This window comes from Mastigoproctus giganteus, chromosome 6 (genome assembly GCF_048544385.1).
Source record: "Mastigoproctus giganteus isolate SK-2022 chromosome 6, ASM4854438v1, whole genome shotgun sequence".
Classification (NCBI taxonomy): domain Eukaryota; kingdom Metazoa; phylum Arthropoda; class Arachnida; order Uropygi; family Thelyphonidae; genus Mastigoproctus; species Mastigoproctus giganteus.
In genome coordinates this window covers 168283339-168297481 of record NC_143580.1, presented here as the reverse complement: position 1 = coordinate 168297481, position 14143 = coordinate 168283339, and the positions used below count along the sequence as shown (strand labels likewise).

The window sequence follows — 14143 nt, the reverse complement described above, 5'->3', positions numbered from 1 at the left end:
AGTGTAGTAAACAAATATTGAAGGTAGTAAAGAGCTTACTTTACCACAAAATTTAAAGAAAACAAAGGTGTTATTTAAATATAAACTTAATCACTATTAAAAAATATGAATATGTTTACGAAATGTCAAATTTCACAGTAAAAGAAATATCGAGCAAACTATTGAGATCAATTCTGCATTTTATACAATTTGTGCTACCAGGCGACAAGTCAATTTTTGGATATGTTCCTTAAAATTAAGAATTTTACAAATTTAGGGCAGAAGCTTGGTGAAGTTCTGAAAGAATTTGGGAATTATAAAATGATTTTAAGAAAGTTAACTATAAGTATAGATCTATAAATACAAAATAGGTTTATAATTCAAACAGGAATTTTGAGCTCATGGGAACAGATAAGTTTATTGGAAATTTTTACCATCTTTTTTTAATTAACATATTAAATTGTGTTTGACAAATAGTTTAGTAGTCTAAGTCACTTTCATTAACTTATTTTTAAATTTAGCTTGTGATTTTGTAAATTACGACCTGTTAATTGTACCATTATTGTATCAGTGTTTTGGCATGAATATCATAACACGTAACTAGTAGTGCAGTCAATTGTGATAAATAAGTAGCTCGAAGGTTCTAAATCACTTGATAGGCACATATTCTTTTGATTTTAGCTAAGAACTTTTACTTTTTAGTAAGGATATGACTAATTTTAAACTGTGATTATAATAGTATAGCATAATGTAAATCTTGAACTTGATAGCGTAAGGCAGTGGTTTCCAAACTTTTTTTGGTCGCACACTCTTTTTTTACTTAAAAGGACCAAGGACCAGCATGCACCCCACAATAAAAAATTAAATATATAAGTTTAATATATTTTTTTATTTATAAATCATTTACATGGAAGGCATTATATCTAAAATCACATTTATAAAATCATTTGTTTGATTGTTTGCTTCATCTACATTTGTTCAGTAAGTTAAACAAGGATGGAAGATATACTCCGAGTCTGAAGCGAGCACATGGCTGCTTCATTTCGAACATGGGAAAAACTGACAGCATGATCAAATAAAGCTGCACAATGAAACAAAGCCACATATTAAAGTATTAAAAAAACATTTATTTATAATTTTTATTTTCAATTACATTTTGAAAAACTAAAGTTTTCATAATTAATTAATGTTGATTTATTGTGGATTATCTCACGCACCCCATGGATCATCTTGCACACCCCTATGGGTGCACGTACCCAAGCATAATATGTATCACTGCATTTAGGAATCTATTAGCTTAGTGTAATATTGTCAATTAATCCATTTAATTGATTAATTTTATTAAATTTAATTGTTTATCAATTAAATTGAATTTAAATTGAAATCATGCCCCAGACTAGAGCAAAGCAAAGGGCAGAAAGTAGCGGGAGTGCTGTGGCTCCAGGGTAAACCAAAGGGGGTAATTCTCCTATGAATCACAGCCTAACACAATGTGCAACTTGTGAAATGCTTGCAGACCATTCTGGAACAGGATATGATCAAGCCAAGTAGGTTTTCTTTGTGTGTGTATGCTAGGTGATGAGGGTATGAAGAAATTAGGCACAAACTCAGCATTCTGATGGAAGTTTATGAGAGTTTGAAGAGTAGAGTAGGTGCCCTCAGAACTATTAAAATGGGGGAGCCTATCATACTCTCGCTGGCTAACTCAATACCACAGCTCACACTTGTGTATCACACAAAACAGCAACAATATCCAAGGCAGAATGTGCTGGTCCCACAGGAGATGGTTATTGTTGGTGACCCTATTGTCATTTTTTTTTTTTTTTTTTTCATTTATAAATACACAGTTTACATACATTCACATATATACATTTCCATCATCCAGGGCTTGTGTGTGCGTGCATGTATCATGGTGGCTCCATGGCAGTAGCCCATCTCCAACTTTGTTCTCTGTGTTGATGTAGAAACTCTAGGCCACTTTGCCATCAGGGAGCAGCGAACACCTGGGCAGCTGCTGCCTGGTGCCCGTCCCCAGGCACGATGAAACTGGCTTGGGTCTACTGTCCTATGTGTGTTTATGTGCACAAAATCCTGTACCCATAGGAGGCAGGATTTTGTCAGAGAAACAAGAAATATATTGTGCAGGGATAGGTGGAATAGGACCAGGGTGTCTTCAAGGGGCAAAAGTAGATAACGTTGTACAGCATATAACTTTTAAGGGCACAAAAAATGATATTGTTATACACACTGGCAATAATGGTATTAAGAGTAGGCAACAGAGACCTACTTAACAGGTCAATATTGAGGGAAAAAAGTCGCGAGTTAGAATTGAATTTGGAAGTGTCTGCAATCTGCCCACACACGATACGAGGGAGTATAAGTTGTGAGCCTTGTCAGTCAGTTTGGCCCTGGAGAGAATCCCATCAACTTGGGTGACCAGTGCAATGTTGAGTGAGTTTGGTATGATATTAGCACTGAGAAAAATTCAGAATAGGAGTGTGTTATAGGCCTGATGACTGTGATGCATATAACAAACAGCGGTACAGGGAAAGAGAGTAAGTCAGTAAATCAGAATGTTGTACGGTAGAGAATTTTAAATTTCCAAATGTTGACTGGAATTTGTGGGATGGCCATTGACACACTGTCAAGACTTTTGTAGGTTTCTTGTATGACTGTTTTCTACAGCAGCATGTTAGATATGCAACAAGAGGGAAAAAACACTCTTGATCTGGTTATCTGTAGATGCATTAAGAATATGCAGGTAAAAGACCCACTGGGTGGCATGATCATGGTGTGCTAGAGTGGAATTTAATTTAAGACATAACTACTGTCAAGAGTAAAGGAAAAGGCTTTTTCTTTCATAAATGGGTCTCAGACAGTTTGTAAATTCTATGTAGTGAGATCAGCTGATGATGTTACCAACAGAAAATTCTAAATGTATTCAGGGAATTGATCAAAGAAGCTTCTAGAGTATTCATACTAATGAAGAAATACTGTTCAAGACTTAGACCTAAATGGATGTCAGATGAACTATTGAGACAAGTGACAGAGAAGAAAAGTGCATAGGATACATATAAATTATCAGGTGATACAGAAGCCTATGGTATATATAAATTAGTCTGTAATCAAGTCACAAAGGAGATTAGGCAGATTATGAGAAGTATCTGGGATTATGAGAAGTCTCAGGGGGAGCTCTCTGTGGACTGGAGGTGTGTAAATGTATCCCCAATTCATAAATCGTGATCAAAAGGTGACAAGAGTAATTACAGGCCTGTTAGTTTAACATCTGTTCCAAACAAAACATTGGAGTTAAAAAAGTGATGCAGGGCCATCTGGACAGGAATGCAATTCTACTGCAGTTAAAGCATGGATTTGTTAGTGGATGGTCTTGTCTAACCAATCTGATAGGTTACTATGATGCAGTGACCAAGGAATTGGATGCAAAAAATTATTTTTTCATCATATGCTGCTTGGATTTCAGGAAGGCTTTTGATACTATTGCACATAAAACACTGCTGTACAAAGTAGAGCAATGTGACATTAAGCACAAGTGACTGGTATGGATGAAGGGATGATTAAGTGGAAGAAAACACTGCTCTTTGTTGGCTAATATTATCAGTGGAGTTTCCTAGAGGTCAGTGCTGTGCCCATTGTTGTTTTCAATATTTATTAATGATATTGATGAAGGTATATCAGGCTTAATGTCAAAGTTTGGAGATAATGCAAAAGTTGGCAGGGTAGTTAATGACAGTAATCATGGTGAACTACTGCAAACAGGATCTAGGAAAATTGGATCAATGTGCTAAGAAATGGCAGTTGAAGTTTAACATTGCAAATGCAAAGCAATGCATATGGGTATCAGTATTCTCAGAGTAACCTATCGACTGTGGTGTACTACACTGGTTAGTGGGAAATGAAAAAGTCCTGGGGGGGGTTAATTGTGCAGTCAGACCTGAAATTCTCCAATCAGTGCATGAGCTGTCCTAGCAGACATGCTGCTAGGACAGCTCATGGGGTTTTTTCAATTTTATACAGAAACTTTACCAGCAGGGATAAGGAGGTGATTATCCCTTTGTATAAGGCCATGGTTAGGTCACACTTTGAGTACTGCATACAGGTTTGAGGCCTCACTTTAGGAAGGATGTAGATCTGGAACAGGTGCAAAGAAGGGCAATCAAATTGGTTAAGGGAGCAAATGGGTCCTTTTACCAAGAGAGGCTTCAGTTCTGCAAATTGCAGCATCTCAAGACTAGGCACATATGGGGTGATCTGATTTAGGTGCTTTTAGACCTTGAATGGATTGAGTAAGCTGAATATGAATGGCATTCTTCCTCTTGCTGAAACCACACACACATACACACATGAGGGTGCAAAAATTTAAGTTGTGGAAAGATCGTTACAGGATAGATGTGCAGAAGTTTTCCTTTAACCAGTGGGTGGTTGATTGTTGGAACAGACTTCCGTCTGTTGTAGAAGTGGATGATTTGAATAAATTCAAGGAAAAACTAGACAAATTCTTGGAAGATATGGAAGCATGTATTTTTATTTATTTATTATTTATTTTTTTTGGCTAATGTTCTGTAAGCTTTGCTTTCTTGTATCATTTGCCACTACTGCTACAATAACTGTCAACTTTTAAGAAAGACAGAGTGTGAGAAATTCTGAAAGGACTGAAAGAAAGTAGGAAAGGAAATGGAGGCAGATTCCTGACCAGGAGTAACAGGACCAGTGATAGACAGAAAATGTGAATTAAATTTATTGTAAAAAAGAAAAGAATGAGGGTAGAACCCTTGACAGAACTGCATAGATAAAGTTTGGAGTTGGACAGAATGAGATAGGCAAGTTTAAAATTTAGGTCCTGTTTTCTAGATGTCCTGTTAAAAGACATCTAGAAAACATGCTGGGAGAAAACCATTTACAAGTGCTTTTATTAAAAAATGCAATTTCTAGAATAAATAATTTTTTTATTAAATATTTTTAGGAATCAGACCGGCAAAGTTGCCAATGATCATGAAGAATTTTTAAAATTCATTGTTTTTTTTGTTTAGGACTGGAAAACAAGTTAACTTGTCAATTTGAATTCAGTAACAATGTCTGTGGTTTAAGTATAAGTCTAAAGGTAGTGAACCAGATAGAACTCGTAGGACAGATGTGGAGACAGTTTTACATGTCCTAATCAGTACTAGGAGGAAACTGTGCTGGATTGAACCAAGTCTAGATTGAATTGTGAGCAATTTAGTGCTTCTAAACCAGGCTGCAGCAGCATAAGTGATAATTGGTTAAACAACAGCTTTGTATAAGTGTATACAAAATCTTACGGTTCAGACTCCAGTCCTGACGGGAAATGCACACAATTTATGCTCCATGCATTTCCCGTTTTTATGCTGCATGCATTTCCCTGCACACAGGGAAATGTGCCAATCTTGACAGAAATGCACACAGAAAGACATTTTCTAACTTTGTTGGACAGTTGATTGATTCAAATGGGGAAGGAAGGCAAGGCAATTATCAAGCAGTAATGTGAAAAATTTTGTGGAAGGCACAAAGAGAGAGTTTATCGTTAAGTTTTATGAGAGGGGGACAATTGGAGAAGGAGTGCCTTTGAAGACCATCATACGTTTTACTATGAGAAATAGTAAGTTTGTTAAGTGTTGACCAATCAGAAAGTTGTTGAAGAACAGAATTCACATTTTCTTTTAATGAATGGCAAGAATTTCTATAAAAAAAGAAGAATTAAATCATCCATGTATGCAATTGATGAATAATTTGGGGAAACTTTTAGCAACCATTGGTTGAGAACAGATTTTAAAACCAGGGATCTGAGAATAGACCCTTGGGAACATCCACATCAGATTTTTGAACAGCTGTATGGAAATTTGATGTAACCATAACAGATCTATCTGAAAAATAATTCCTGATAAGATTGTATAGGTTAGCAGGACATTTCATCAGAGTTCTAAGATGTTCAAGAGTGCTTTCCCACTAAAGAGTCAAAGGCACCCTCGAAGGCGATAAAAATTGCCAAGATGTAGTTAGAAGAAGATTCATTAATGAAATTCAGAAGAATAACAAGGACATCTTCAGCACCAAATCCAGATTGAAAATCATATTGATTACTAGAATAGCTGCCTGTGTCCTGAAGCAAAGCCAGGATTCTATATGAGATCAAATTTCTAGGATCTTATGAAAATTAGATAACAAAGCGATAGGTTTGTAAGGCTGGGGAAGATTAGGAGACACTTGGAATTTGGGAAAATAGACCACTGTATATATTTATTTTATAAAGTGAAGTTTTATCAAGAACTCCCCTTTGATAAGATCTTCGCCTGGGCACCAATAAGATTTAATCCTAGTGATGGCAGAAGATAATTCAACAGGATTAAAAGGAACAGCAATCGAGGAAGTAAAGTAATTAAGTGATCAAATATCTTTATGACGGGGCAAGTCTGAAAGGGGATCATCAGGTAAAAGAAAGCATCTGGAGAATTGAAATAACAGTATATGTCCAAGTTCTGTTAGTATATTTATTTCACTAATAATTTACATAATGGCACATAAAAAATAAAAAGTTAGGAAAGAAAAACTAATAAGAAAACTAAAAAATAAATTAAGCCCTGTTGATGGTATCTTATATAAAATTAATTTCTTCAAGAAAGAAACACAGAAATCATAGAAAGGCTATGGATGTCTTTCTGCTTATTTGCTGCTTATGTTTTTTTGGAAAAGAAAGAATTTATATACAGTAAATTCCCACTAATTGGTGTTCAGATTAACTGTGCAAGATTTTTCAGTTTGTTTTTCTTTTAATTTTCATTATTTAAGAATTTATTGAAAAATCATGAAGCAAAACGTTGCCTAAACTAAACTAAGCTTTTATTTCACTCGTGCTCTTCCAGTTACTTGTTTCCCACAGTCTGTTTTCAAATTTTATGGTCTCTTATCATAATAATAGGTAAAAGAATGGTCAGTGAATGATACCTTGATTTTTTTTTTTTTTTTTTTTTTTTTAATAATCATTACTTGAATTTAGTAAATGTTTATGAACTTGTATATTGTCATTGTCACAAGTACATCCAATCTCCAGTTCATCCTTCCTGTTTCACTGCCTTATAAGTAGAACAAAACACATAAGATAGTGTAATTTGTTTAATTTTACCCATTATTATTATTAATAGTAGTGGTAGTATTATCTTGCAACAAAAATTACTGAAAAATGATATAAGAGGAACAACCAATCAACTATTAGCATGTTATCTAACCAAAAGAAAAATAACAGTTGAAGTAGAAAACTTTAATATAAAGAGAGGGTTACCTCAAGGAACTCATGCAGAGCCAATAATGTTCAATATTTATATAAATGACACATTTGAAGTAATTAAGAGATCTTTTATAAAAGTTTATACAGATGATATAATCTTATATACAGTTGGAAAGAATTTAACAAATATGACATGATTTACAGCAGGATCTTATTCATTTTCAGAGTTGGTTACATGATAATAAATTAGCACTCAGTTTTGAAAAAACAAAATTTTTGGTAATTAGGCCTCCTCGTCAAATTTTAGATAGTCATACTTCCATTAAAATACATAAACATGAATGCCTTCATGATCAGAATTTCCAGAATTGCAGGTGTCAAATTGTGGAAGAAGTTTCAAATCATTGTTACCTTGGGTTATGAATTGACTATAATCTTAGTTAGGCAATTTATATAACAAATTTGTATAAAAAAAATTAGGTTTTATGTGCACTTTTTTTATTATACACTGGTGTGCAAAACTTAAGGACCAACACTATTTCTAAAGGTTACAACCACAAAATCAAACGAAACAGCCTTTGGCGATTTGCATGACTGTGACCGTTCAGTAGAAAGCTGGTGCACATGCAAAAATTTTAATCGTGATGAGAGGGCTCACATAAACAGATAAAAGCAGCAGTATACTCATACTATTATGCACAGCAGTTATGGGCAAATTACCGAATGGTGAGCACGATTGTTACAGACGTTCGATTGGTTTCACACAGTGTTACAGACAACATCTGAATGATTTTACCCGGGTTCGAATAATTGGGAAGCTCGAGGAAGGTTGAAGTGCGAGGAGTGTGTCTGCAGAGTTCGGTATTGCCCACAGCATCGTCTCATATGCATGATTGGACTTCAGAACGACATGTATAGCAGTTCAAAGGACCAGTAGTGGTCATCCATGAAAAACAATGCCAAATGATTACCGCTATATACTCATACAAGCCAAGAGGGACTGATACCAGACAGCAGGATCCATTGCAAACCAGCTACACAGGATGCAGGATATCGCAGTTTACTGTGGCCAGGCAACTCCACAAAGGTGGACTGTTTGCCCGACAGCCAGTGCACTATGCCCCTTTAACACCTGCCCATCAGAGACACCGTTTACAGTGGTGCATCGAACACAAGGACTGGACAGCAGCACAGTGGGATATGATACTCTTTACTGATGAGAGTAGATTCGGTCTCAGCAGCAATTCTGGACATCAGCTAATACAAACATCACTGAAAGGGATTGATATGGCGGTCGAGGTGTTCTCGTCTGGGGAGGCATTATCTTGGATGGACGTACACAAATCCAGATACTGGAAGGCAGTACTGTAACCTACTGTACTGAATTAATTCTTCCATATGTGCATCTGTTCCGAGGTGCCATTGCCCCCAAGTTCGTGTTTATTGATGATAACGCCACACCCCATCGCACTGCAGCTGTTGATATGCTTTTGGAAAGTAAGGACATTGTTCATATGGATTGGCCTGCCCGTTCCCGCAATCTAAATCCCATTGAATACATATGGGACACTCTGGGCAGACGCCTAGCGGCAAGTCCACACCCACCATAATATGTTCACCAGCTGAAGATGGCGCTGACAGAGGAATGGACGATGTTACCACAAGAACTTATCAACAACGAGCTGTAATGAACATACTGGCTACGGCACATTGGCTTTCTATAGATTGTTATCATTATTCTAGGCCCATCTCTGCTAACCAGGACATCCAGAAACGTGAGGGACCCAGCTGTTTCCACCTCCGAGGTAAATTGTATAAATGGGGAGAAGCTGTTACGTAAATTGAGCACATCTTCCTTCCCCTTTTTTATAATGGTGAACGTATCGTCCACATATCTCCTCCACTCGCGCATGGGCAAATTCAACTGATGAAACACCCTGGTTTTAGTTCCTCCATGGCCAAATTGGGCACAATGGCACTGATGGGGGAACCCATGGCCGTGCCATGGGTTCCCCCATCAGTGCCATGTTATGTATAAGCAGGTCCGTGGCACCGTGCCATGGGTTCCCTCATCAGTGCCATGTTATGTATAAGCAGGTCCATGGCACGGCCGTGGGTTCCCCCATCAGTGGCCAATTTGGCCATGGAGGAACTAGAAACCAGGGTGTTTCATCAGTTGGATTTCCCCATGCGCGAGTGGAGGAGATATGTGGACGATACATTCACCATTATAAAAAAGGGGAAGGACGATGAAGTGCTCAATTTACTTAACAGCTTCTCCCCATTTGTACAATTTACCTTGGAGGTGGAAACAGCTGGGTCCCAGCGCCTCCATAACCAGGTGGACAGGAGCAGTTGTGCATAGCACACGTTTCTTGATTAGACCGGGGTTCAAGCCCATGGCCACCAAATATGGAGGATGCAGAAAGGTCAGGGAATGACCACCGCATATCCTCGGAGCAATATGGCCTTAGTTGCTAATGCTCCTAAAAACCAAATAACAACAACAGCTGGGTCCCTCCCATTTCTGGATGTCCTGGTCAGCAGAGATGAGCCTAGAATAAAGACAACAATCTATAGAAAGCCAGTGTGCCATAGCCAGTATGTTCATTACAGCTCGGCACCACCGAGGCGTTGTTGAATAGGGTGTGGACCTACTGTAGTACCCCCGAGAATAAGGAAATGGAAATTTGTAGAGTCATGGCAGACCTCAGCAAGTGTGGGTGCCCCCAGAGGGTCTTTGACAAATATATTAATAGGATAGAGTCCAATCATAGGGAGTCGCCTGCCCCTGTGACTACCACATACATTCCTTACTATCCGGGCCTTTCAGAACGCATTGTATGGGCTTTGCGGGCGTGTCAGACCCGCTGTGCGCAACTTCCGGGATGGAAGTTGCACAGTGGTGTCTCAAGTCAAAGATCCTGTAGCCCAAGACTCTACTAGTAGTGTGGTCTATGAGATCAAGTGCCTGGATTGTGAGGAGTGTTATGTGGGGGAGACGGGGCGGCATTTAAGAGACCGTCTGGGGGAGCACATGACCGCTATTAAGACTGCAAAGTATGCGAGGTCTGCTGTGGCAGAGCATTTCTGGGAGAAGCAACATCTGATCTCCCCTGATGACGCGGTCATTACTGACCGTGCCCATGGATTTTGGGAACACAGGTGGCTCGAAAGCTTGCGAATCATTTCATCCAGTCATAATACTATTAACAGGAACAGGGGTATGCATTTACATCCCCTGTTTGAGGTGGTTGTCCTCAGACGGGATGACTGGTTCCGTTTGACACGCTCCCGAGCCGCTTCCATTTCCGATGCACATGTGGGGAATGCCGACCATGTGCCTGGTGAATCACGTGTTTGAGTGCCATGGGCCTGCTACTTAAGGATGTGTCACTGCAGTAATAGTACACTGTTGAAGAAGGAGACAGCAGTCTCCGAAAGCTTTGGATTTTAACGATTTTAGTATTGTTTTTAATTGTTTTATCGTAATTTATTTTGTTGTAATAGTTTAGTCTCCTGATATTGTATCATAGTATTTTATTATATATTTTATTTGATTCTATTTTATTTTATAGTAAAATTTTTAATAAATCATAGTATTTTATTATATATTTTATTTGATTCTATTTTATTTTATAGTAAATTTTTTAATTGCTTGGCTGGTGTTTGAGTGTAATTATTGCAGTATATATCTTTCTTCTTATTATCGTTAGAATATAGAGAACAGTAGTCACTGTCTTGAAGCCAGAGTTCTTGAAAATAGCATGATTAAATTTCTTTATGAATTAAATAAATTTTTACATTCTTTTTATTTCGTTATTATGATTATGGATTTTTTAAGTCCTTTGGCAAAGGGTAAATATGTCTTGTTTTAACTTTACTGCAAACTCATCTCTCTTTCTCTCTCTCTCTCTAAAAGAAAATATCAAGTATCAAATTCTAAAATTAATCGTGTCGAGAGTATTGCTCTCTCTCTCTCTCTCTCTCTCTCTCTCTCTCTCTCTCTCTGACATGCTAGTATAGAAAACAATAAATCCACAAACTTCTTGATACTGTGGTTGTTCAACATACACAGTCCAGTAAATATCTTGAAAGTTCAAGTCCTCCCATTATAAAACATTCTGATTTGCTGGCTCACTCTCTATGTCTCTACAATTGTTTGTTATACTCATCACATTAGGCCTATGACATACCCCTAGTGAAATTTTTATTTTCCCAGTGCTTATGTCTCACCAAATTATACTAGCGATCCATGTAAACTGGTTGCATTGCCTTACATTTTTTGTGCTTCTTAACTAAAAGCATGGCCCGCCCTCCTCTCCTGTTCTGTCCTTTCTGCACCCAGTGTATTCTCCATATTCAAATTCTACATCCCTTATGTCTTAGTGAAACAATGTCGGCATTTAATGACTTGACCAGCACTTCAAATTTATCAAATTTATTTTCTGTGCCCCTAGCATTGGTGTGTACATGAACCCATTTTTACTCATAGTAACCCTACACAGCCTATGTATGTGCTTGTTCCATGAAGATCCCCAGCAGGCCTTAAAATTCCTGACACCTCATTTTCCAGGCTGCTGCATATTTTTCCTCATATCACAAAACAAAATCACTTGTGTTTGGGTGACACCATGTCTCCACTATTCCTACAATGTCTGCATTCGATGGATTAATCAGTACTTCAGATTCATCAAAAGTATTTACAATGCTCCTAGCATTAGTGTACATGCAAGTATGCATACACATTCTCACTCTTAGTTACACTAACCCAGCTCATATATTCATTTGTTCCATGATGACCCACAGCAGGGCATGAAATCCTCGACATCTTGCTTTCTAGGCTGCCACATTTTCCAATAGAAGCAGTGCAGAATCACTTTCCCCTCTGCCTGTGGCTCTGTTTAATCTATTAGTCTGTATATCCCCCCCCCCCAAGCTAGCAGGTTTTCAGCCCACCTATTGCTGCCTCAATAGCATCAGCAAATATTCTTGCTCTCCTTCATCACTGTGAAAAGTCTCTTTTGTTAACAAGCACAGACCATGTTGGGAAAAATTCTACCCTATGAGCCTTGCACAGTCTCTCCATAATTCAATTGATTGACAAGGCTCCCAACATGTATTCCTCATATCATATCTGGGCGGAATTGCACACACTTTCAAATTCATTTCTAACTCGTGACTTTTTCCAACATTGGCCTATACTTGTTAAGTAAGTCCTCAGATCTCTTACTCTTAATATCATTAGTGCCAACATGTACAACAATATCATCTTTTTGCACCCTTAAAAGATTATATATGCTCTACAACCCACACAGTCCTATTCCACTTATCCTTCAAGCACAACATATTCCCATTTCCCTGACAATAGAGTCACCGACAATAACTAGTTCCTGTGGGACGCACATTCTTGCCTTGAAGATTATCGCTGTACTGTCTGGTGCACAAGAGTGAGCTCTGGCATTGAGTTGGGCAGCTGAGGGCTTAATGGCTCCCCCCCCCCCATTAAGTTCTCGAGGGCATCTACCCTACTCTTCAAACTCTCATATACACCCATCAGAATGGTGATTTGGCACCTGATTTCTACACACTCTTTGCACCTAGCGCGCGCGCGCACACACACACACACACACACACACACACACACACTCACACACTCACTCACTCACTCACGCACCCACCCACCCACCTTGGCTGGATCATTTCCTGTTCCAAAAAAAGTCTGCAAACATTTCACAAGTTGCCCATTTTTTTTTAGTGAGTGATTTTTCGGAGAATCTCCCCTTCAGTTCTCCTCAATCCACAATACCCCCCCCGCTGCTTTGTGCCCATTGCCTTTCTGCTCTAGTCTGGGACATGATTTCCATTTAAATACTTGTTAAGTAATAATAGTTTAATTGATTACAGTGAAAATTAATAAGATTAATAAATTTAATTGATTAACTGACAATATTACACTAAGATAATAGATTCCTGAATGCAGTGATACATATTACACTATCTAGTTTTACATTATGCTGTACCGTAATGATCCAAAAGCAATGTTAAATTAGTTATATCCTTGCTAAAAAGTTAAAATTCCTTAGCTTAACACAAAAAATATATATGTGCCCAACAAGTGATTAGACCCTTTGAATTACTTATACTGTTCCTCTGCACCTGACAAACATAGTTAGGTGCTACGATGTTCGTAGCAAAACATCAATACAGTAGCAGTATGTATAACTTACAAAATCACTACCTAAAGTTAAAAATAAGCTAGTAGACGTGACTAAGCCTAATTAAACTATTTATAAAACACAATTTAATATGGCGCCTCCGTAGCCAGGTGGGAAGGAGCAGCAGTGCGTAGCACACGCTTCTTGATTAGACCGGGGTTCGAGCCCGTCACCACCAAATACGGAGGATGCGGAAAGGTCATTCAGGGAATGACCACCGCATATCCCGGAGCAATATGGCCTTAGTTGCTAATGCTCCTAAAAACCAAATAACAACAACAACAACAACAATTTAATATGTTAATTAATCAAAAAGACAGTAAAAATTTCCAAAAATTTACCTGTTTCCACGAGCACAAATTTCTGTGACCTGGCACTTGTAATCTCGTCTGGAAAATATTGTGAGTGTACAGAAAAGTAAGATAACATTCTCATCCATTTTATCTTTCCATATGTATAAAATTAAGCATCACAAAGTTATAGGCATTCGTTAGTTGTCACTGAGGTACCAAGTGCTTTGATCATATCAGTTGCTATGGGGTTGCATGTTATCAGTTGAAATTTGCCATGTACTTTAAAATCAGTTTCATTTCTACTTGACGTTATACATTATACATGTTCCCAAATCAGTTTTGGCCAAAACAAGTAGTCCTCCTTTTTTTTTGAAAGAGCCCTCTGTGAAGTAAAC

The 14143-nt window shown here is 37.9% G+C and overlaps 1 protein-coding gene across 1 annotated transcript in view; it reads left to right on the top strand.

Moving 5' to 3' along the window:
- The window catches only part of LOC150084737 (RNA polymerase II-associated protein 1), a 630471-nt gene that overhangs the window by 332899 nt on the left and 283429 nt on the right, over window positions 1-14143 (top strand). The window lies entirely within an intron of this gene.